Genomic DNA, 23176 nt, shown 5'->3' on the forward strand with positions numbered 1-23176 from the left:
CTTTACTCAACCCATTTTCTCTGCACCTATTGGAACCCTCCTTATACCTTATATGGGCATGTTTTGCGCTTCAGTGGTCAGCATTAAGTTCCCCAAAACTGGTGCTTACCAGTTTTGTAGTCAGGCTGCCCTCTTGCATACATGATACTATTGTCACTGGTAATGAGCCCTACAGAAATTGCATGGCAGAAGTTACCTCACTTCAGCCCAATAAACTTTTTTTAAAAACGGGCCTCACTTTAATCACTATTTAAAAAACATATGTACTTTAATCACTCAAGAATGGCAAGATCAAGTGAAACATTCAAGGGCCATCACAGATGTCGAGTTGGAAAATGCTGTTCACTTTGTGTCAGACGTAATGCCTTTCAGTGGAGGCTGTTCACACATTCAGTTCCTGAGTGTTGCGTAGTCAGGTGATATAAAATCATGTGATGAACCTAATTTTGTGAACTAGTTCTAACCAGCATGCAGCAGAGCAAGCCAATTGGGCGCCTGGGGTGGTGCGTGTGCCCTACACCCAGGGGCGGGACCAGCCGCCCACAGGGGCACCGCAGGGCCCCCGAGGAGTCTGCCTGCCTCCTCCCACTCAGCCGCCCTACACCTGAGGAGGAGGCAATGGGCGGACTGTTTGGGGCAGCATGGAGCCTGAGGGCACTCAAGCCACCGCGTCACTCCCAGGAGAGACGCGTGGCTCGAGCACACTGCAGGCCCCGTGGTGAGTGCTGCCCACCATTTTGTCACCCCCCTTAGTGGGGACACCCGGGGTGGACCACACCTACCGCACCCCCTTGCTATGCCCCTGGTTCTAACAGGTGACAAAGTGGAGCCATGAACCTAACTGTCAGCTGTAATGCCTACTTATGGCATTTACTTGTGCAAGGGCTATAAGCAAGAACATCTTCAACCCTATCAGTAGCGGCAATTTTACTACCATACATTGGATGGAGTTCTGTAGATGAGCAGATATAGTCATGGTTTGAGAGAACTGGTTTTGAGAGCTGTGTGGATTGGTGTATAACAGGAGAATAAAGACTGATGGATTGATGGATTTTCATAACATTTACTGTATATACCAGTAGATTATAGAAAACTTCAAAGCAGTTCACAAAAAATGCCCATAAAATTATCGCTGAAAACCAGACCACCATAATTTAAAACATACATAAAATTACAACCACAATAGAATAGACTAAAATAAGTTAAAACTCATGCATGTGACCCATGTCTTAGTGCTGCAGTCAGGATGGCTCCAGGCTTGAAGGGGTCTCTGGTGGGCCCTGTCCTCCATGAGCAGACTTTGGTAGGCCTACCTGCCATTGGGGGGCATCAGCCCTAGGCCATGCATCTCAGGCTCTATTCCTTTCCTGGGTGGTTTTTTGTTATTGGCTGTTGAGCTTGAAAGAAGCCTATCTTTTCACAGGGCTGAAGGGGAGCAGTCATTTTGGGCATGTAGCCCTAATGCAAACATAACATTTTGTTCAAGGCCCACCCAAAACAATTTGCTGCCCGAAGACAGTTCCCCCAACTCCTCTTCTCACATACACAAGCCAACCCTTCTGGCGGTTGACTCTTGCTTCACCACTGGGATAGCATCTTCCACCTCAGCTGTAGGCTACCTGAGAGGATGCAGGACAGGCCATGTTGCTTACACATCTCTGCTCTCCAACAGAAGGGAATTGCCAAATGGCTCAGGAGCCATGGCTGCCTTCTGCATCAGCAGCCTGAGGCAGTCACCTCATTCTGTCCAATAGTAGGGCTGGCCCATTCTGTTGACATACAGGGTTTAGTAGTGTTCCTGTCCCTGCCCACTCGGTATACTTTGAAGACAATATCAAACTTTTTAAAAAAACAAAAAAATCTAGTTGGTAAACACTGATAACTCCACAGGTCTACAAAAGCTCATTTTTCCCCCCAGCAGGAGTGAACATTAAATAATATTCACAGTAAAACTGAAAATAAAACAAAAGGCAGCTGATGCAACTGTCTAGCATTTTTTAATCCTCTGTGGGGAAATCTCTGGTAATTGACTTCCTTCTAATTAGCTCTAATAGCACCTCAGCACCTCCTTGTCTTTCCTAGAAAAGGCTAAAGCAAAGCTATTGCACATCACAGTGCCTGATGGTAAGTCCAAGTGACAGGTGGAGCAACACGAGCCATAATAAGCTGGTGCTGTTGTTGTTTTTTCCCCGCAACAAAGAATGAGGAGCAATCTATTATTAAATATGTAGTTTATAAACACAAAAAGGAAACAGCAAATGGAAATGACGGAGCTGTAAGGGAAGGGGAAATAAATAAAACATGAGCCTGCTTCCTTGCATCTCACTCATCGCCTGATGTGAGTTAAAAAAAAAAAAAGCTTTGGATTTTAAATGGAGCCTTCTAGCAGCCATTATTTTAATTATTCCACTCATATCCTACTCTTTCTTTAGAAAGAGCAGCTTACGTGGCTTAGGAGTTCCAGGCCACGTACCTTGGTTCTCAAACTTAATCTGTTCTGGGAGTCCGTTCGACTCCTGAAAATGTTCAAAAACCAAGGTGTGGCTTCCAATCAGCTGCAGGAGCTTCCTGCACTCAAGCGGAAGCTGCATCGGATGCTTAGCTTCCGAAAAACATTCGCAAACCGGAATACTTACTTCCAGGTTTGCAGCATTCAGGAGCTGATTTGTTTGGGAACCAAGCTGTTCGAGTTCCAAGGTACCACTGTACTGACCAGGTAAAGACCCACTTAATGCTTGTATCCAATGTAGTACTGTACTAAGTAAATGTCTGATATTCACATTTGCACAGTGGGATTTTCCCCCTTCTCCTCCCCACATGTGCCACCAAAATTTGATCTGGGCTTTCCCTCAACATTCTAGAACAGATTTGGTGAGGCTGTGGGGCACACATAATGGGAGAAGTGGGAAGCTCCTGATGGGAGAGTTACTTGGCACTACACCGGATACAACTTACTTGTACTACTTACTAGATTACTGCAACAGGTTTTATGTAGGGCTGGCTCTGAAGATGATTCAGAAACTTCAGCAGGTGAAGAATCTGGTGGCCAGGTTGCTCACTGGGACAAGATGATTTGAGCATATGACATCAATCTTGGCCTGAGTGCACTGGCATCCAATTAGCTTCCTGGGCCAATTCAAAGTGCTGGTTTTGACCCATAAAGCCTTAAATGGCTCAGGACCACAATATTTCAAGGACTGCCTCTCCCCATATGAACCAACTCAGACCCTGCAATCATCATCTGAGACCCTTCTTCACAAGAGGTCTGGAAGGTGGCAACACGAATAGGTCTTTTCTGCAGTGGCTTCCAAGTTGTGGAATGCTCACCCCAGGGAAGTTCACCTGGCACCTTCATGACATATCTTTAGGTGCTAGGCAAAAACATTTCTCTATAACCAGGCCATTGACTGATCTCTATCCTTTTTGATGTGTTTGTGGGAGGGGGGTATTATTGATTGGTTTTGTTTTATTTTGTATTTTGTGTTCTCATGTTGCATTTTTATGTTGTGAAATGTCGTATGATCTTCAGATGAAGTATACAAATTTAATGAATAAATATATAATACGACATCAAGATTTTCTTATGTAACAGTGGGGCCCTGGATGATAATTGTATGTTGATGGCAATGACAGAAGACTAGGATGGGTGACTAAGGCAAAATGTACACCTTCAGCATCCCAAGAAACAGAACAGATCCTGTTTATTTCAGTCCTTCGCTTCCTTTTGCTTGTCCACAGTAGAGGTAAAAGTCTTCCATGAAATGAATGGACATCTAGGGATCAAACAATTATTTATTTGTTTTTACAACAGGGGCAGGGGGCCTTTAGCCCTCCATTTGTTGTGGACCACTGGCGCCATCATTCGTGTTTTTTTTTAAAAAAAATGATATTTATTAAGGTTTCAAAGAAAACAATTACATAAATAAAGAGAAAGGGAAAAAAAGACAAAAATAAAAATACAAGAAAAATACAAAATACAGAAAAAAGAATAAAAAACACTTTAAAAAATACATCAATCTTTCCATGCCTTACATTCATTTCCTTGCTTCCCTGACCTCCTCACACCTCCCTTTTTTGTATTCCAATTCAGTTAGTTAATTCAGCAATTTCTTTCCCTCTTTGTTTTATCCTTTAACTTAATATATTATAACTTTGGATTCTCACCTGTTAACAGTCCATTTTTACATACAGCTTTATAACATTGCTGCTTAAACCACTTAACTTCATTCTGACATCATTCTAACATTCATTAATTTTGCAATATTTCTGTAAATAATCTTTAAATTTCTTCCCATCTTCTTCCACCGACTCTTCTCCCTGGTCTCGGATTCTGCCAGTCATTTCTGCCAATTCCATGTAGTCCATTGGCGCCATCATTCTTGGCCATTGGCCACATTGACTGGGGCTGTTGGAATTTGCATCCCAAATATTTTGGAGGGCCACTGTTTTCTCATCCCTTATGTGGATATGTCTAGCTCAGGCATAGGCAAACTCGGCCCTCCATATGTTTTGGGACTACAACTCCCATGATCCCTAGCTAACAGGACCAGTGGTCAGGGGTGATGGGAACTGTAGTCCCAAAACATCTGGAGGGCTGAGTTTGCCTATGCCTGGCTAGCTGCATTCAGGCTTGATTTAGATGAGCTGTACCTGTGGCGTTTAGTCTGTGATGGGCCATTTGCACATGCAAGTCATGGTGCTGAAGTCTGCTGTCATGATAAGCATTAGCACATTATCATTAGAGCTTTATTTCCTAATGCATACATCTCTGCTACATCTTACATTAATATTATTATTGATTAAATTTATATACTACCCTTCATCCGAAGATCACAGGGCAGTTTACAGTATAAAAATCTCACAGCATGAAGAAAAGACATAATTCTACAGTACCTCAAGTACAGAGGAAAGTTCTTCAGCTCAAGTAGTTCTGAGAGTTTTTATCCTGCACACATATTTTCTTTGAATATTATTCCTGGATTTCGTCTAGTGAAGATTGGATTGTGCTTTTCATACTCTGATTCCAGCACTTTTCCACAGGACTCCCATATAAATTACAAATAAAATCACATATAAAATGTTTCCTGATTGAACAATTCAGTCTGAACTCTCACTCACTGTTGGGTAAATTGAAGTTCCGATGGGTATTGAATTAACCTGGTTCAACTTACCAATGAACAATGTAATGTTTTGCGAGAAATCTGACATTAGAAAAACAGACCCACATCCATTCTCACCTGAGTGCATTGTGTACATGCTTTCAAAGCTTAAAACAGCATAAAATGCAACAAAATTCTATCCAGTTAACACCCCAGATCCATGACCTATCAGAACATTCAAATACCTATTGTGCTCATAAGCAGCAGCAACATTCACACTTCCAGACCTCTCATTTAACAGAAATAGCACTTCACCTACTTAATATAGCACTTGTGATCACACATAATCTGAACAGAAACACTTTTAAAATATGATGGCATTCTTCTGCTTACTTAAATAATCTTGCAAATCACTGTGATTTTCATTATAGACATACTGTAATTCCCTAAGTGATGTTATTGTGATCTCCTAAAATCTGTGGTTCGCCTTGTCCAGTGTATAACAGCCCATTTTGGTGCTCTAAGATTTTTGGATCAGGAGTAGGAACTGTTGCAACCAATTTTGGAGACAGTCAGCATTCCAGATGCAATTTTCTCTTCCATTCCTGCTCACAGCTTTAGTCCCATTTGTTAAAGCACACTGATATCCACATACAGTTGTGTCAGTTGCATTATTTTATCTATTTGTTATATACTATTTCCACACATCACATACTTTGTGCTTATCTAATGCAGAGTGGCTGATTTGGAGGTTGTCTGGGGGGTTTTTTCAATCAATAGGAGGAAATGAAGGACTTTAGGACCATTTCATAGACAATGAGCATCTCCAAATATTCCCCAAGACTCATTCTAGTACTCAATGAAACAAAGAATGCCACCCCCCCCCAAAAAAAGACAAAGTAATCATAAATATAGGAAGCCAGCAGCTTTTATGCTGGTTTACCTTAAACCAGCATATTCCAAACTCCTATTCCAAACTCTATCCAAGAGCTAGGCTATGGCTGGCTTAGCCAGCCTGAGTCTGAAAGATGGGAAAGAAGCTTTAAAAATAGAGTTTGACTTGCACCACCCTTTTTGCCAGTGTAGGTTTTGCTGAGTTGCCAGCTTATGTCACTGAGCTGAAAGGAACGGGTTTATGTCTCTCCTTGACCTGACCTACCATGCTGTCCGCAGTGGCCATTTTGAGGATTTAGCCTGGCTTCAGTTGCGCCATCTTAAGTTATGCCAGCTGAGCCAGGATGAAAGACTTACTCTGGCAGATCTCCAACTGAGTCTGGATATGGGAGTCATGCCAGCAGAGTCTGAATCAGCTGAGGCAGCTCAGGTTGCCATATGCCCTCTTTTTCCAGGACACGTTCTCTTTTTCATAGGTATGTAAAATAAGAGTTGGCATAGTGATCCATAGTTAAAAGTCTTCTTCTTTGGCGATCACTTGTAGCCGAATAAGATTGTCTTCCATAAACACGGTTTTAACAGTGAATCTGTAAGTGGCTGTGGAGGCCAATTCTGGATCCACACGTCCTTCCACAGTTGGGACATTGGTTTCCGAGTGGGAGTTGATCACGGTGTGGATTTGCCAAACATGCCTTCTTCTTAGCACGTTTCTCCCTTGCGTCCTGAATTCGAGTGTCTTCAAAGCCCATGGCACCTTTGGTAAAGGCTGTTCTCCAACTGGAGCACTTACAGGCCAGCGTTTCCCAGTTGTCAGTGTTAATACTACATTTTTTTTAGATTTGCCTTGAGACAGTCTTTAAAGCTCTTTTGTTGACCACCAGCATTACGCTTTCCATTTTTAAGTTCGGAATAGAGTAGTTGCTTTGGAAGTAGAAGTCGGCAAATATATCTTCTTTTTTGCTCTTCAAAATATGGCAACCCTAAACCTCTTCCAAACTCACTCATCTGGGAAGATCTTGGGTTTGGGTGGCACTGTAAGCCCTTTGTCCAAAACAATCGGTGAAAGTTTTGTTTTCCTTTTTCCTGATGGTTGATCTGTTTTGAAGAGCGCTGTTAACTTCAATGCCAACATGATTGATTGCTGCTCTTATCAGCTTAGCGTTGTTGACACACACATAAACACAAGCACGGTGTGTTTTCTCATCACATTTGAATTTCTAATTCTCCCAGTGCTTGGTAAATTGCTGAATTAGTAAAGTTGTATTAAGTTTAAATAGGTAAGCAATTTCCATGTGCCCAATGTTGTAAGACTGTTAAAGATACAAGAAAGAGCACACACTCATGGGAACATATAGCTCAGTCGGTAGAGCATGAGGCTCTTAATCTCAGGGCCGTGGGTTTGAGCCCCACATTGGGCAAAAGATTCCTGCATTGCAGGTTGTTGGACTAGATGACCCTTGTGCCCCTTCCAACTCTTCAATGCTATTATTATTCAATACTAAGATGGTGTGGGATGCTCATTGGATTAAAAAATCCCATGAGATCCACTTTTTGATAGTCCTGAACTTCATCATCTAGAACCAACTAAATAATCAGGGATGATCTGATAACTGACATTTCCATACTTTTTGTTTGCGTGTTTTATTATATTTATGTTCCATATTTCCTCCAAGGAGCTCAAGGTGGTGTACACAGTATGCTCCCTCATCATTTTATCATTACAATGACCCTGCGAGGTAGCAAGCGACTGGCCCAAGGTCACCCAGTTAGTTTCCTGGCTGGGTGAGGATTTGAACCCTTGTCTCCCAGATCCTACTACAACACTCTAACCAATACACTTCTGGGCTATTAACACTTTGCTGCCTTGATCTGTTTATACCTACCTATGTTCTTTTTAATAAATGTTTTCATTTCAGATTTTATAATGAGAATAAATAACAGGATAAAATACAACAGTACCTGCACTCTTAAACAGGAGCCCATCAGACTCAGAAGTGATGTCCTTCTGAATCTTTGTGCACTGACCACTCAGTGAGAATTAAACTACTCGTGTTCCTCTTTGCTTTGCTCCTCCATCAAAAAGAAAGCATTGCTCATTGCTCATCTTCAGAGGCATAAAAGTACCATTTCAGGTTTCAAAGGCAAGGGGATCACAAAGAGATTCCAGCAGGAGGACCAGATTCAGAGCCATATCCATAGCTTTACATCTGGAAATATAAGGCTAAGTTGTAAAAATGGAAGCACTGTGGAGTGCTTTTTCATACTGCATAGTAACAAGAGATAAGAAATATAGGTGCCTCTGAAGAACAGTCATATGTGATTTGGAACACAGGGGGTGGGCAAAATCATCCCCTCCCTCCAAATGGCTCCCTTTTTGTGTCTTGATTAATGAAAACACAGGATTCTGCCTTTTTTAAAAAGAGGGCAGCTCTACCCACCTATTTCTATCTTACTCAACCTGGGGCCCTCCAGATATTTTGGACTACAATGCATTATCAGCCCCTGCCAGCACTGACAATCGTCAGGGATGGTGTAAGTTGTGGTGCAAAACACCTGAAGGGCACCAGGTTGGGGAAAGATTCTCTAGGAGACCAAAAACAATTAAGGCCTAACAGAAGGATGTCATAAAACTCATGGGGAGGCCACAAAACAATTCTTGCATTGAGCAATCCATACCCCGACCACAAAGTTTATAAATCATCATGGGCCATGTAAGGTAAGTTGTGAAACTTCCATACAACACATCTCTGAAGGTTTCTTGGCAAACGACATAGAGCACCGTGATGCTGAAAATATTTGCCATGGAAGACCATTTTTAGCCTTCCAGCGCTCCATATGATAGCTCCAAGCCCTTATTTTGAATTCCAGAACTTGTACAGCCACCTAAAACTTGTAGGAACATAGGAATGTGCCTAATACAGAATCAGACTGTTGGTCCCTGTAGCTCACTAACGTTTATACTGACTTTCCGTAGTTGTCCAGGGTTTCAGACTTGAGGGTTTCCTAACACTACCTTGAAAGGCTAGGGACTGGACCTGGGAGCTTTTTCATGCAAAGCATGTACTCTAGCCACAGCTCTTTCCCAAGTATGACCTACAGCACTAGAGTCAGAAATGCCAATGACAGACCAGTTTAAGCTGCAAACTGGCAGTACAATGTGAGTGCAAAGGCACCCAATAGCAATTAGAAATGAATGAATGAAGTCATAATATTGCTGAACCAAGCTAGAAGGATTGGTTTCCTTTAATTAATCTTCAAATTCAGACTTGTACCAATGCAAGTGTTCAGACACACTCTTTGGCTTCATTTAATCCCCTTAATTTGGAAGCATTGCAAAGCTAAACTTGTTTCATTAATTTGCAACTGCGTTCATTACTACAATTTTTATTGAAGTCAGTTCAAACTCAACATCGTAAGCAGCATTCACACAATCTAATCATTTTGGTTTTGTAAATCAGAGATTTACTGAAACCAATTTTTTTTTGACGCTGAAGAAATCCATTGATTGTAGCATTGCAGTAACCAGACAATTACCTAAGTTTTGAACTAAGGAACAAATTAACAGATAAGGAAGAAAATACTAGGAACGAAATTCAGGAAATGAAGGAAACAATCATACTTAAGCCTCATTGAACTCAAAGGGTTCAGTGGTTTGGTTCAGCACATACAACTTTATTGAGGCTGAATCCTACATGAGCAGGTATATAATTATGGAAAACTGAATTATTTGAGAATTCATAATGAAATCCACCACTGATGATTAAGAAAAAATGAATCAAATGATAACTGACTGACAGCGAAAAATGAATAGCCATCCAATAGTGATTTCCTTCATGAATATTAAATAGCAGATTCTAACTGAATAAATGAGATAAAATATATGGAATGCATTGCAAAATTAGCACATATAATTCAGTGTTTATATTTGTCAGTGAATGAAATAAGATGAGCACTAATTTGTTTGACATAGTTGGTACACCTCTAAGCACTTTTTATTGATTGATTGATTGATTGATTGATTGATTGATTTGATTTGATTCTGTGCAGCAATGTGTGTCCAAGCCTCAAGATGGTGTACCAATTTTTTTAAAAAATAACATTAAAATTATAACATCCAGCAACAGTGTATTACAATAAACCCATATACAACTAAAAACAGAAGGAACAACACCAGCCCTCCTCTTATGAAAGGCAAGCAAGCCTTGAGAAATAAGTCTTGCATTGACTCTGCAATACAATGAGGCTCGGTTTCAAACAAGCTTCGGAAGAGGATAAACTTCCAGAATCTCACTGTAGTTAACTAGTGGCCTGCAGGCCAGATCTGGCTCAGCAAGCTGTAGAAAGTTGCCCAACAGACCCGCCTCCGAATCTCAGCTCTGAGATTGGGAGATAAAGTGCTCTGGCTCCTCTTTAGAGAGCAATCATTACAGAGCAGGAGTTTTTGTCTCCCAATCGCAATAGTGTGATGCTCAGTGCTGAGATGGAGAGGGGGGAAACCCTCCACCTTCTCCTTTGGAGAGCAATTCCAAGAAGCAGGAGGAGATTTTGGTTTAAAAAACAAAACAAAACTCTACTGAACTCAGTGATTAGAAGAAAACTCCTTTGCCTGCTCTTTAGAGCTGAAGAGTAAACAGCAACATCACTCCTATTGCCTGTGCTGTGAGGGGGACAGTCCTGGAAACATTGTCTTTTACTCTTCACAAGTGCTTTTGTGAAGGATCTCTAAAAATATGTGAAGAGTAAAAAGTAGCTTTAGCTTATAACTACAACAGAAAATAACTCCTCATGTGCTTTTGAAGTTTGACACAAGTCACTTTTTCTGAATTGGTGCATCTGAGTGCTACCCTGAGTATCTCTCAAGGATGTTTGGAAAGAAAGTGGTCCTTCAGATATGAAGGGCCTGAAGATTTGATAAGGCGACACTTCCGGGTTGGCGCCTCCGGCAATGGCGGAGCTCCTCCATTCGGGAGGAACTTGCTCCGTGAAAAACAGGGTCTGACCGCCACGGCGAAGGTGGAGACCCATTGAAATCACAAGCGGGAGAAGCTTGTGAACCTGGGATTCGGCTGGCACCTTTTGCGCCTCCCCTACTTGCGGGGAAACCCTGTTTTGGGGGTCCGGAGCAACGTGGGGTGAGTGGCGCGGTGCTTTGAATCGACTGCTTCTTTCACGGAGTGAAGCCGCATTGCTGTTGCCGGAGAGCGCTGACTTTTTCCTGTGGACAATTGGATTTTAAACAACTACGTGTGAGTAAAACGGAAAATTGGATTTTTAAATACTTTAATTTGGCATTGAAATGGGAAGGTTGTAAGCAGGAAGTCCGCCTCCCGTTTTTGTAAATAGTCTGAAGCAAAGACGTTACAAGTTAAAGCCTTTGAAAGCTTTTGGCAAAGGATTAAATTTCCACCGGTTTAAAATACAAAACCCCCCTTGGAAGCAGGAGAAGAGGGGGAAATTCTGGATCTAGTGAGCCTGCAGGAGAGAGTGAAAAATCAAATTACCACTGCTCTGAACCTGGGAACGGGCTGCCAGATGACGTTTGGAGAGAGTGCATTTGACAGAACGGATTTGACAGCTAGCTAAATAAGAGTAAGATACTGTTTCCATTGTCCTTTTCTGCGCTTAAAAAAGAGGAAAAGTAACTGAAAATTTATCTTTAATGCTTGAGTTGTGCCTGAAAGAACTGATACAAGTGGAGACTGTTTCCCTCTAGAGGGAGCTTTTGAAACTGTAACAGGAGTGTAACTGGGGGATTCCCAGCTGCAGATAAGGATTCTGAGAACTAGAGAGCGACCTTGGACCATTTAAAAATGTTGACAGGAGAGGCCATTGTGACTGTTTTATGTAAGATAAGCTGTTCACTGGGACAACTTCACAAGAAGATGGATGACATGACTTTTAAAGTTGATAATTTGGAACAGAAAGTGACCAATTTGAGTCAAAAAGTGAACACCAACACAGAAATAATTCAGGACTTGGTACAGGAATCCATTTTGGCAGGACAAATTGTGGAGGAGAAGGAGGAGAAGGAGAATGCTGCTGTTGTTGAACATAAAATAATACAAGTGAGATCTGTGGCTTTACAGAAGCAAATTGAGGACTATAAGTTGAGGCTTTTTATGATTGAATCTAGGAAAAGTCAGACTCTGAGGAATAGATCTCGGTTTGGATTAAACAAGGAAAGTTGGAAAGAGCCCTCTATGCAGGGATTAACTGACTTTTGGGACATGGACTCGGGCCTGGAGGAGATTGAAGTTTTGGGGGCCTTTGGACTTGAAGGAATCCTGAAATATGCCCTGAAATACTTTATGGACTGTAGCTTTAACTATGGAAATTTAGCTGATTTGTTCAGAAGGAAGAAAAGGATTGACAGGTTGGAGTTTCCCCGACATTTGCTCTTTAGCATTAAAGAAAATGAAGAAGACCTGCAGAAGGGACTTGGAAAAGAGTTAAGAGCCTCGGACATAAGATCACCAGGTTGATGGACTTTATGGAGCGGACGGAAAGGACTGCCAGAATCCCAAACCTGGGAGAGGAGATGGTGGAAGAAGATTGGAAAATTTAAAGTTTATATATAGACTTATGGTAAAACTAATGAGTGATAGAAAAATGGTGGAATGATTTTTTATTTTTTATTTTTTATGGGCTTAGCAGAAATGTTATAAGGAGTTAAGCATATATAAGTATTTTAGTTTTAATGGAAAATAAGGTTAAAAAATACGTTATTTACAATATTACAGAAAATGGAGAAAGATGGAAAGGATTTGCTGAAACAATTAATAGAAGTGGAATACAAAAAGGGAGGTGAGAGGAGGTCGAGGAAACAAGGGAATGAAAGATAGAGTATGGAAAAGAGATGATGTATGTTTTTAAATTGTTTTTGTTTTGTTTCATTTAGGGTTAAGGTTAGGGGGTGGGGTTTGTTTAGTTTAGTTTAATGTGTTTAGTTTTGAGTTTAGGGTGTGTTTTGTATTGTCTATATATTGTATTGTATTGTTTTTTTTTCTTTTTTCTTTTTGCTTTTCTCTTTTGTTTTTTTCTGTTTTTTCTTTCTTGTTCTTTTTCTCTTTTTGTAATCTATAAAAGGAATAAATATTATTTTTTAAAAAAAAAGATTTGATAAGGCAATGACAAGAAGCATAAAGTGGACCTAAAAGCATGCTGGCGGCCTTCAAAACACTGTCCTAAGAATCTTGCATAATAATCACTGGAGCTGATTCACTGTGTTTCCACACCATGTTTTTCATGGTTGTACCAACCTTAAGTTCTTTACCATAATCTATTTGTGTGTGAGGTGCAAGGTCTGATGCCTGCAAGTTCATGATTAGAAGGGAAAGGGAGGGAGGGATTTCCTTAACGTGAATGTGGGGAGAATCTGGTGTGTTAATGCTCCAGTCTGGAAACTGTGGAGATGGGTAGGGGAGGGGTGGCATGCACAAATGGCGCAAGGTCTATGAATGACCCTCAGCAGGAGATCCAGATATCTGCTTACCCTTGCCTGCAAGCCACAGGCTCCCAGCCTTGCTAAGGAACAAGGTTTTTAAGTACAACACAGTCAAATCTTGGCTCCCAAATGGCTCCATTTTGGAACGTTTTGACTCCCAAATGCCGAAAACCCAGAAGTAAACATTTTTCGGAAGCCAAACATCCGACGCGGCTTCCGCTTGAGTGCAGGAAGCTCCTGCAAACAATTGGAAGCCGTGCCTCAGTTGTCGAATGTTTCAGAAGCCAAACAGGCTTCTGGAATGGATTATGTTCAACAACCGAGGTTTGACTGTACTTGGGGAGTTGGGGGAGAAAGGATAATAATAATAATAATAATAATAATAATAATAATAATAATAAATAATTTATTTATTTATAGCCTACCCATCTGGCTGGGTTTCCCCAGCCACTCGGGGCGGCTTCCAGCAGAATATTAAAATACAATGATTCATCCAGTATTAAAAGCTTCCCTAAACAGGGTAACACACTTTCAGTTGGGAGCCCAGCTGAATCTACTTCCACTAACACACCGGCCCCGCCCTCTAGCAGTTCGTACAAGAGGAAAGCCTAATAAGTCATTTGTGTCCAAAGTGATGAAGAAAGAGAAGGAACTGAGCGAAGAATCTGTCAACAGAGTTGTTTCCAAGCAATATCCGCCCCCACTCTCCAAGTGGCACAATAGATTTTACGTCTCATTCTCCCCAGTGACACTGACACATGTCTTGGCCTTTATACTGCTTAGATTGCCCTTCTTTTTCTTAAAAAAAAAGCCAGGTAGAAGTGCCTCATTGAAGCAGAAAGATTCTATTAGGTTCAACAAATCCCATTTGTTTGTTCCATTGGTCTTCTCAGTACTGGGACCGTGCTTCTAAAAGGAATGACTGTATATCCTCTTTAGCCCTGCTCATCCAACAGGAGAGGGGAATGAAGGAGATTGGGGAATTTGGAAGCAAGCAAAGAAATGCCATTGTTCAGACTGATTGCAAAGGCCCCTGTGTTGGTTCAAAACAGAGCATCTCTATTGCTGTAGTTGGATGTCATGAAATGAAAGGATTTGGTGCACTAAAGACATTTGAAAAGACTCATTTAATTTGGCACAACCCTTCTTTCTGGCAGTGACAGCAGGGATCCTCCACAGCTGATTGAATTTACAGACTAGCTAATTCTGATACTACAAAATCATTCTCACAAAGTTCTCATCTTCGTAGGAAGTGTAAGGTTTTAATCGAAAATTGCAGCATAAGCTCTTTTTCAGGTGATTAGAGTAAATTTGAGGCCTGACGTTGAAAAATGAAGAATGCACAGTACAAATAAAGCTTATACTGAGTGTAATATAATAGTTAGCAAATGCTGGAAAAGGACTAAGGAGATCTGGGTTCAAATCCCTGCTGGTTCAAATCCCTGTTCAGCTTCTTAATTCCTTGGGTGACTTTTCCCAGTCACAATCTTTCAGCCTAATCTGTGGCTATGTACACACCATAAATTTAAAACACTTTCAGTTCCCATGTTTTCCGAAAGAGAAATGTGGGAATTGTGGTTTACCACTCACAGAGTTACAATGCCCAGCATCATTAACAAACTACAGTTCCCATGATTCTTTGGAAAGCGTTGCCTGCTTTTATTTAAATCTGCTTTAACTGTATGGTGTGTATGCAGCTTTAGCTCACAAGGTTGTTGTAAGGATAACATCATGTACACTATTCTGAACTTTGCAAATGATAGGCATAAATCAGAGCTGGGGAAAATACCAACAATTCTTCAAAGTTAGCATTGCTGAATAACTTGCTTCTTTTATGTGCTTGTTTCCTTCAGTTACTATATTTATGCAGACTGTCCAGTAATATGTTCTCTGTTGGCTCCCAATAAATAAAAGAATAAAAGACAATATTAAAATATAAGAACAAAATGAATAAATGGCAGCACAAAAACTGCTTAACCAGCCAGGAAATAAAAGTTTAGCATCTTAAAAATACAACAAATTATACACCAGGTACTGAGCCCAGATTTGAAAACCACATATCACAAAAATAATCTTCACCAGACTTCAAAAAAAACCACCAAAGCCCCTGGTGAGCCTCTCTGATGAGGCTTTTCCACAACCAGGGTTCCAGCATCCAGGAAGATCTCTCCCTAAAACCTGCTTCAGAGAGGGCCAAGACAACCTTAAGCCTTAGGTAGGTATATGTGAGGAAAGGCCATTTTTCAAAGAACATTGTCCCACGCCATTTAGGGTTTCCAAGTTTAAGGTTAATAAAATTGAATTTGTTTACTACTCTCCTTGTCTTTGCGGACGGTTGGCCTCAGGAATGGATACTTGAGTTATTCACTACACCCTTGGAGCCCAATGAGAGAATATTACTGGTATATCTTTCTGCTGAGTTGGGCCTTGGACTTCTGCCCCAAAGTTCTTCTGCTATCATTGTTTTCCTCTGAATGAAGCAGTGCATATAATATACCCAAATCTGGCTAGCTTACAATAATCAGATTTCCAGGCCTCTCTCACATCCTTGTGCTTGTAACGGTTACTTAGGCTAAAGTCATATGCCTTGAGTTTTTCTTTTGCTTGTTTGTTTTCCCCCCTCAGGCATTCTTCTCTTTTAATTCACTACAGCCAGCCTCAGAGTATTTCAAGGCTGGATTTTTTCCCCTCCCATGTTTGTTTGTTCACTTGCTTGTTTTGGAAGGGCATCAACAGACCACACTGTTGCTAACCTGCGCGATGTTCTAAGCCTTGGGCTAATCAGCAGGCAGCCAATTTTACAATGTAAACGTGCAACTGACCTTGGCCGTTCCAAAACTTGAACTATATCTATCTACCTATATATATATATATATATATATATATATAGGAGGAAGGAAGAGAGCAGGATGATACCTTGCACATATGCACTGTGGGCTTTCATCCTCTGCATTGCTTTGCATTTTTCTTTCAGCTAACCCCAATCAGCTAAGTAAACTTCAAGGGCTTGGTTTGGCCTTTGTGTTTGATATCTTTAGCTCATCAGAAATTGATAGGATAGGTGGGTGACATACTTACTTTCCACCTTTTCCCATATTCATAAGCGTTGGAGCTCCAATAGTATATTCTTGGATATTTATATAGCACAGGTGTGCCTACCCATCTTTGGGCCTTAGGGCTGCATTGGTGGTTAGCTACCCCTCTGAGGGCCACATACTAGCAGCAAATATGGTCAAAGAGGGCATGGCCAAAGCAAACATGCATACACCCTCTGCACACACACACAAACATACATAAAACAGAGAACTCATGTGTGAATATGTGTGTGTGCATGCCTGAACAGAAGGTGGAAAACAGGCAGGTAAGAAGTTACACACCCATTTACTGGGTGAAATGTGAGTTAGTCATGACTAACAGTTGAATACCACCTATTATATATCAGAATAAAAAAAATTATAGTGTTTTTTGGGTGGGGTACTTCATTTATTATAACGTTATGTACTTTATGCATTATGACGTTGATAAAGTGGCTACTTGTAGACCAGTGAAATCTGTCCTTTTGCTGCTACAGATTTCTTTTTGGAATTAGTCACTGAGATCCACTGTGGTAATATGGTCTGGGGAGATTGCTCAAATCCTTGCTCTCCTGCGATGCTTGAATTATCTTGAGTTAGAAGCTCTCTGCCTAAATCACAGGATTGAAATACGGAGGGGGGAAATCCATGCATACTGTGCTCAAGGCTACTTGGAAGAAAGATGGAATTAAAAAGGTAATAATAATTGACATTGTTCTTCCTCACAGTTACACTGTGAGTTGAATCATTCATTCCATAAAACGCCTGCTTTTTCAGTGATTTGCCACATGTTCCTTCCCCCAGAATCTTTTTACCAAGGCTCTTCGGAGAGAAGTCATGCCCAGTACACATCATGGCTGCCTGTACTCTCCAAAACACATGCAGTATACCTCGTTGTGAGTCTCTTTGCAGTCCCAATTGGCTGCAGCTTCAGCCCCCATTGTTTTCTTCCAAATCACCCTTCTTCCATGTATCAACAGGATTATCACACAGCTAACTAGATTGGGCTACAGAATAACACCAGTGAGATTTATTCAGCAAAGCTAACACAGATCGAAGGCAATGGCTCTTGATTAAGTACTGTCTTTACTATGAATTGGCTTTGTTGGACCTCAGTAATATTCTCACCTAGCCCAATCTCACTAGCTGTATGTGATCATCGCTATTGCTAAGGTGAAAAGCAGTTTTAAAATAGAAAATGGCAGTGAAGCAGCACTGGTTTGGACTAGAAACACCAACTTTTTAAAGAAAAAAAAACCCACAACAACACTCTTTTCCTGTGGTTCTTCCCCACTGAAGGGAAGGACACTGTCCCCATTTTTTCACCCAGAGAAACATTGTCTTTACCATTGCACACACCAGATGAGGCAGAGATGTAACTAAGTGTTTGGAAGCCGGCATATTCTGTGAGCAACGCTGCTAAAGCAGATTTATGATTAACGGCTCGACTTGCGATGCCAGCAAAGATATTAAAACAGCTGATAATCTCTGAGGGATTAGCTTGGGTTTAGAGATGCATTTCACAGGGACTAAACCGGAACAGTCAGTTCCGTGAGCATAAAACTTTGGGTTTCAGGGAAGCAAGTGCTTTGTTTCTTGTGGGCTAAATATACTTTTGAGCCCCCAAGCCTTTTAATCCAGATTGCATGCATCCATTTATTAGCCAATGATCTAGGTTTACATAAGATTGACGCTGCAGCCACAGCAGATTTTGAGAACATCTCCCTTTTTGTGTGTAGATCCTAAGCATTTAGAAAAGATTTGGGAGCCAAGTTATAAAAGGTGGGAAATGCTACATTGGAGGACATTGGCATTTAGATCAACTGGCATATACAACTGCTCAGCAGGCTTTTTCAGCACTGGAGCAGATGGTTGCAACCAAGCCACCTCCATTGTCTTCTTCATAGCCTTCCTTCTCACTTTCTTTTATTTGCTACCATCAGTTAACCTATAGCATCATCTTGCGCCTTCGTCATGAGAGATACTGATGATCAGGCAGGAGCCTTCACTGTACTATTTTTGGCACCTGCTAAAAACATTTTTGTTTAGGCAAGCTTACCCAGATCAACTGGCATCCAGAATGCTTCTGTGTGTTTTTAGCTTATTGCTGGTTTTAATTTTCTGAATAGTTTTAACTTGTGTTCTTATTGCACAGCCATAGGGACCTTGCATGCAGAAGGTCCCAAATCCAATACTCAGCATCTCTCAAGGTAGGGCTGGGCCAAAATCTTAAATCTTAACTGTGGTTTAAAGCACTGAATGAACTGAACCTATGAGTCCCTCCTCATTTTAAAACTAATAAGGGGCTGACATGGTCAATTTCCCTCCTAGAACTAGCACAGGATGGACCTTAAAGATTTGGGGTTTTTTGCAGGTTTCTTAGGGACTGTAGAAAACTTGTGTGAGTTCAGCTTTGAAGGTTCAAGCTGTGAAACCTTTGGCTGTTGTGGTTTTATGACAGTTTAATTGTTTTTCTGTAGAATGGTATGTTTCAGTTTGCATTTTTATTGGCTTTATTTCTGTTGGCGTGCTTATTGTTCACTATTTGAAATGTATTATGCACAAACATAAGCAATTTGTAGCTCCTGAGGAGCAGGTGGGAAAATAAATAAATAAATAAATAAATAAATAAATAAATAAATAAAATGCAGCGTTAAAAATGGAATTTCTGGCATTAAGTGGGAGGCAATATCCTTTAAGGAGAGAGAAGAATGGTCGAATGATATCAAAATCATATTGTAACTTTGAGGGGGGAGTCTTTACATATCATCAAAAAGTTGGTTTGCGGAGAAAGATTGAGATAGCACAATGAGGCCAGGAAAGCAGCTTTTACACTTTCCTTTTGTGTGCTTTATGCGAAGTACACAAAAACCAGCGATATTTTCAGCACCACAGTCCTGTCCCCCGAGGCAGGGGAGCTGTGATGGCAGCAGACAGAGGCAAAGATGAAGAGTGATGAGGAGAAGAATGTTTAACAGTAGATTTATGGCATCATATTGCCTCTGAGAAAGATGTCTCACACATCTGTCAATAGAGGTGCCACAGACATAACAGATAGGCTGTCAAGCTCTGAAAATCTTTATATATCATTTTTTTAAAAAAACAATGCAAAACTAAACTAGGCTTTTGTGGGACTCTTTGTGAAAGTAGGATCTTACCTTCTGGAGATATCCAAACCCATTTGTGATTGATGGCTCCAGTGCCCAAAGTTCCCACCTTCTTCCTCCCAATGAGTTTTTCAATTAAAAATGCTAGGTGAGTTAAAAATTAAACAACATATATCATACCTTGTGATGTTTCATATTATCAAGTCAAAGTGGGAAAGTAGACTGGAGCTCTATTCTAGTTTGCAATTTTTAATTTAGATACCTCCAGCTTAGCTTGCTACAAAAGCTGTTATTTGGGGAAGGTTAATTAATAAACATCATTAAGGGCCGCTCCAGAATGGTGCTTTTTGCAACATGTAATTGAAACAATAATAGTTCATTAGTGGTGAATTTACACTGGACCATCTATGCATCATTCCACTTTATTAGTTGTTCTCCAATGCTTCCCCAGTGCTTTTCATCCAGAGGGACACCATAGCACAACAAAGGTGTGTTAAACAAAAACAAAAACAAATCTTTGTAGCATGAAAACTTACTGGATTTCAGTAGGAGGATGTAGCACATGCACAGATTGGACATGAAGCGGGTGCAAGTATTATTGAAAACATGATGGCATACAACCAACCCCAAACCAACATGTTCACAGATCATCAGGAATGTGCAATAAGCAGGGTTTCTGAAGGGGCCTGCAGTCTGAACAGCTAGGTAGATCAGATCTAGCAAAGTCTGCTTGCAGGACTATAGAACTGAGATAGTTGCCATCTAGAGCTCAAAGATGGAGTAAGTAGGGTTTGTTTAAGCAGAGTAATGACAAGTGAGACCAGATTTAAATGATTCATTGTTGATTAACTTCACCTGAGAAGCAGGAATATTGAAAGAAGCGTTCGAATCAAGTTGAGGCAACGCTCCAAACCTGAACTACAGGGATCATGAGTGGTATTTGAAGGAAAGCTCCTAATTTGAGCCTAGTGGTGTTTTATCTGCTCCTAATTCTCCAGAGACAACCTGAGGGAGGACTTTATTGAGGGTGATGGTAAATCTTAGGACTCATTGCTTTCCCAACTCCACTTTTATTTCATCCCTGACTTAACCCTTTCCTAATTACCATGTAGGGAACCACTTCATTCATTTCTGTCCTGTGTTCCCAGTGGGAAGTAGCAACCATTGTGTGCACTCACCAGTACTGAGCACTGAGACGGTTGTGCCCAGTTACTGGTTGTGTTGTCTGAACTCTGCATATGCAGTTTGTCTGCTCACCGCTGTGCATGAGCATTTTCAAGGGCTCATAGAGTGCTGTAGAATGCTGATCTGCCCACAGTTCTGCATGTGTGATCAAAATGGTCCTGGCAGGCACACACAGCAGTCACCATGCCTAAAACAATGGCGTGACTCAAACCCCCACGTCATTTTAAACTGCCAGCTTACCTTCGGACCTTCTGCAAATAATGCACGTGCCCTGCATTATCTTCAAATAGCATATGAGTTGAAGGAGGGATGAAAACAAGTGGCAAGCAAAAGACAGCAGAGTATTTGAATTCACGCATATTGCTTCCTATGAAATGTTTTCCAACTGCAGAGCTTCCCTCAGAATCAGATCTGCTTTACTACGCATATGGCTTTTGAGCCAGCTCCTTTCCTTTGTGTAAATGTGATTGTTCGACTCAAGATCAGCATGATGCATAACCAAAAATGAGAACCAGAAAGGCAATTTCAGACATTTCCCTGCTAGGTCTCTATTATAGCAGCCTGTTCGTTTGGCATACATAAACAGCTCAAGCTTCATTAGCCCCCAGTTAGGACAATTAGGAGCCATTCTAGTGAAGATGTGTAACAACACTGTGATTTGGAAACATAGGCTAGTGAAACAAATCACCATGGCAACTGGAGTGTTTTGATGATAAATGTGAAAGATCTTTTAGATTTCCATTTTCCATAAGTGGACATGGTTTTGTTGTTGCCTATCTTGCTGTAATTATTATTATTATTATTATTATTATTATTATACCCCGCCCATCTGGCTGGGTTTCCCCAGCCACTTTGGGCCGCTCACAGCATATATCAAAACATATTAAAATATCAAACATTAAAAGCTTCCTGATACTGAGCTGCCTTCAGATGTTGCCAGTCAGATAGTTGTTTATTTCCTTGACATCTGAAGGGAAGGTGTTCCACAGGGCGGGTGCCACTACCAAGAAGGCCCTCTGCCTGGTTCCCTGTAATCTCGCTTCTCGCAGTGTGGGAACCAGCAGAAGACCCTCGGAGGAGGACCTCAGTGTCCGGACTCAACAATGGGGAAGGAGGCTCTCCTTCAGGTATACTGGGTCAAGGTCATTTAGGGCTTTTCTTTGTACAAGTACATAAATATGTCTCCAAAACAGCTATGCTGTGAACCCAGGGCACAGGAAAAAGAAAGAGAAAGAAGGCACTCAAGTAGGAGCTTTGTAATATTTGACAGGTTTTTTTGGGGGGGGGGAATTTTGTATACAGCTAATGATGAAAGTAATATCCAAGGCACACATATCCACAGGAAGCTCTTACTTTAAAAGGAGTGGGGTGAAAGTAGGGATGTAAGAAAGCATCATTTTCCATTCTGCCGCATATTCATTGCATGCTGCAATGTTTCTGTTCTGCTGCCATTTGCCTCCCACTGGAACCTTACATTCATCTTCCTTCGGAAACAGGCACAGTGGAGACTGTAATGTCTTTATGGAATATGGTTTCTTTATACATATTTACAACCTGAGACTACCAGCATTCACATATAAAGATGATTCTTTGCTCCTCTCTTAGCGTCAGGCTTAGGTCTACAAACCAGCCATGCTGCCTGTCCCTTTGTTGCAGCCTACTCCAGCCAGTCCTCCCTCTCCTCCACGCTGAAACTCTCAACCTTTTCTTTGCCCTGCCCACTAACACAAACACAGCTGGCAGTCTTGCCCTCTGATGGTTTCTTTCAAGGGCCATCGCCAGACTTTGTCCCGTGCTGATGGCGCATCTCAGCAGATATGCCAAGTTGGCCTGGATTGTTAACATAAACTAAATGGGGGGTGGTGGTTCAGCATTTGGCAAATGCTTGGTTAATCAAACCTTGAGTAATTATATTTTTTACTAAATCCAGCTATTATGGGGAGTCACACACACCCGCCACAAACTCATAACCATATATGTTTCAGACATGGGATGAATAAGTGAACATCAGCAATTTCTACTCCTTTCTCTGTTTTCGTCAGAATTCTCTGACATCCCATTGCTGTTCTGGGGGTTCTTGCAAACCTTCGCTCCAGAGCCAATTGAGGGGGCACAGGGGGTGCAGGGAGAGAGGAAAGAAGCCTCCCTGCACTAGTGGAAGTCGCTGTGCAGGCTTCTGCTAGCAGGACCTGCTGGTTGAATCTGGCCCATTTTAAGCCAGTGAACCTATTTCATGGCACTAATGACTAGCTCTGACTAGCATTTTGCTACCACTTCCTTGGTAAGCTACAGTTTCTGAATGTTCTTCAAAGGCGGCCCCATGCTGAGTGCATTGCAGTAGTTCATTCTTATAGTAACTAAAGCATGCTTTCT

At 41.2% G+C, this 23176-nt stretch overlaps 1 protein-coding gene across 6 annotated transcripts in view; it reads left to right on the forward strand.

Annotated features, from left to right (window-relative positions):
* Positions 1-23176, forward strand: part of KCND3 (potassium voltage-gated channel subfamily D member 3) — a 267155-nt gene that overhangs the window by 204714 nt on the left and 39265 nt on the right. The gene's annotated exons all lie outside the window — the stretch shown is intronic.

The sequence above is a fragment of the Podarcis pityusensis genome (genome assembly GCF_964106645.2).
Source record: "Podarcis pityusensis genome assembly, chromosome: 6".
In the NCBI taxonomy this organism is placed as follows: domain Eukaryota; kingdom Metazoa; phylum Chordata; class Lepidosauria; order Squamata; family Lacertidae; genus Podarcis; species Podarcis pityusensis.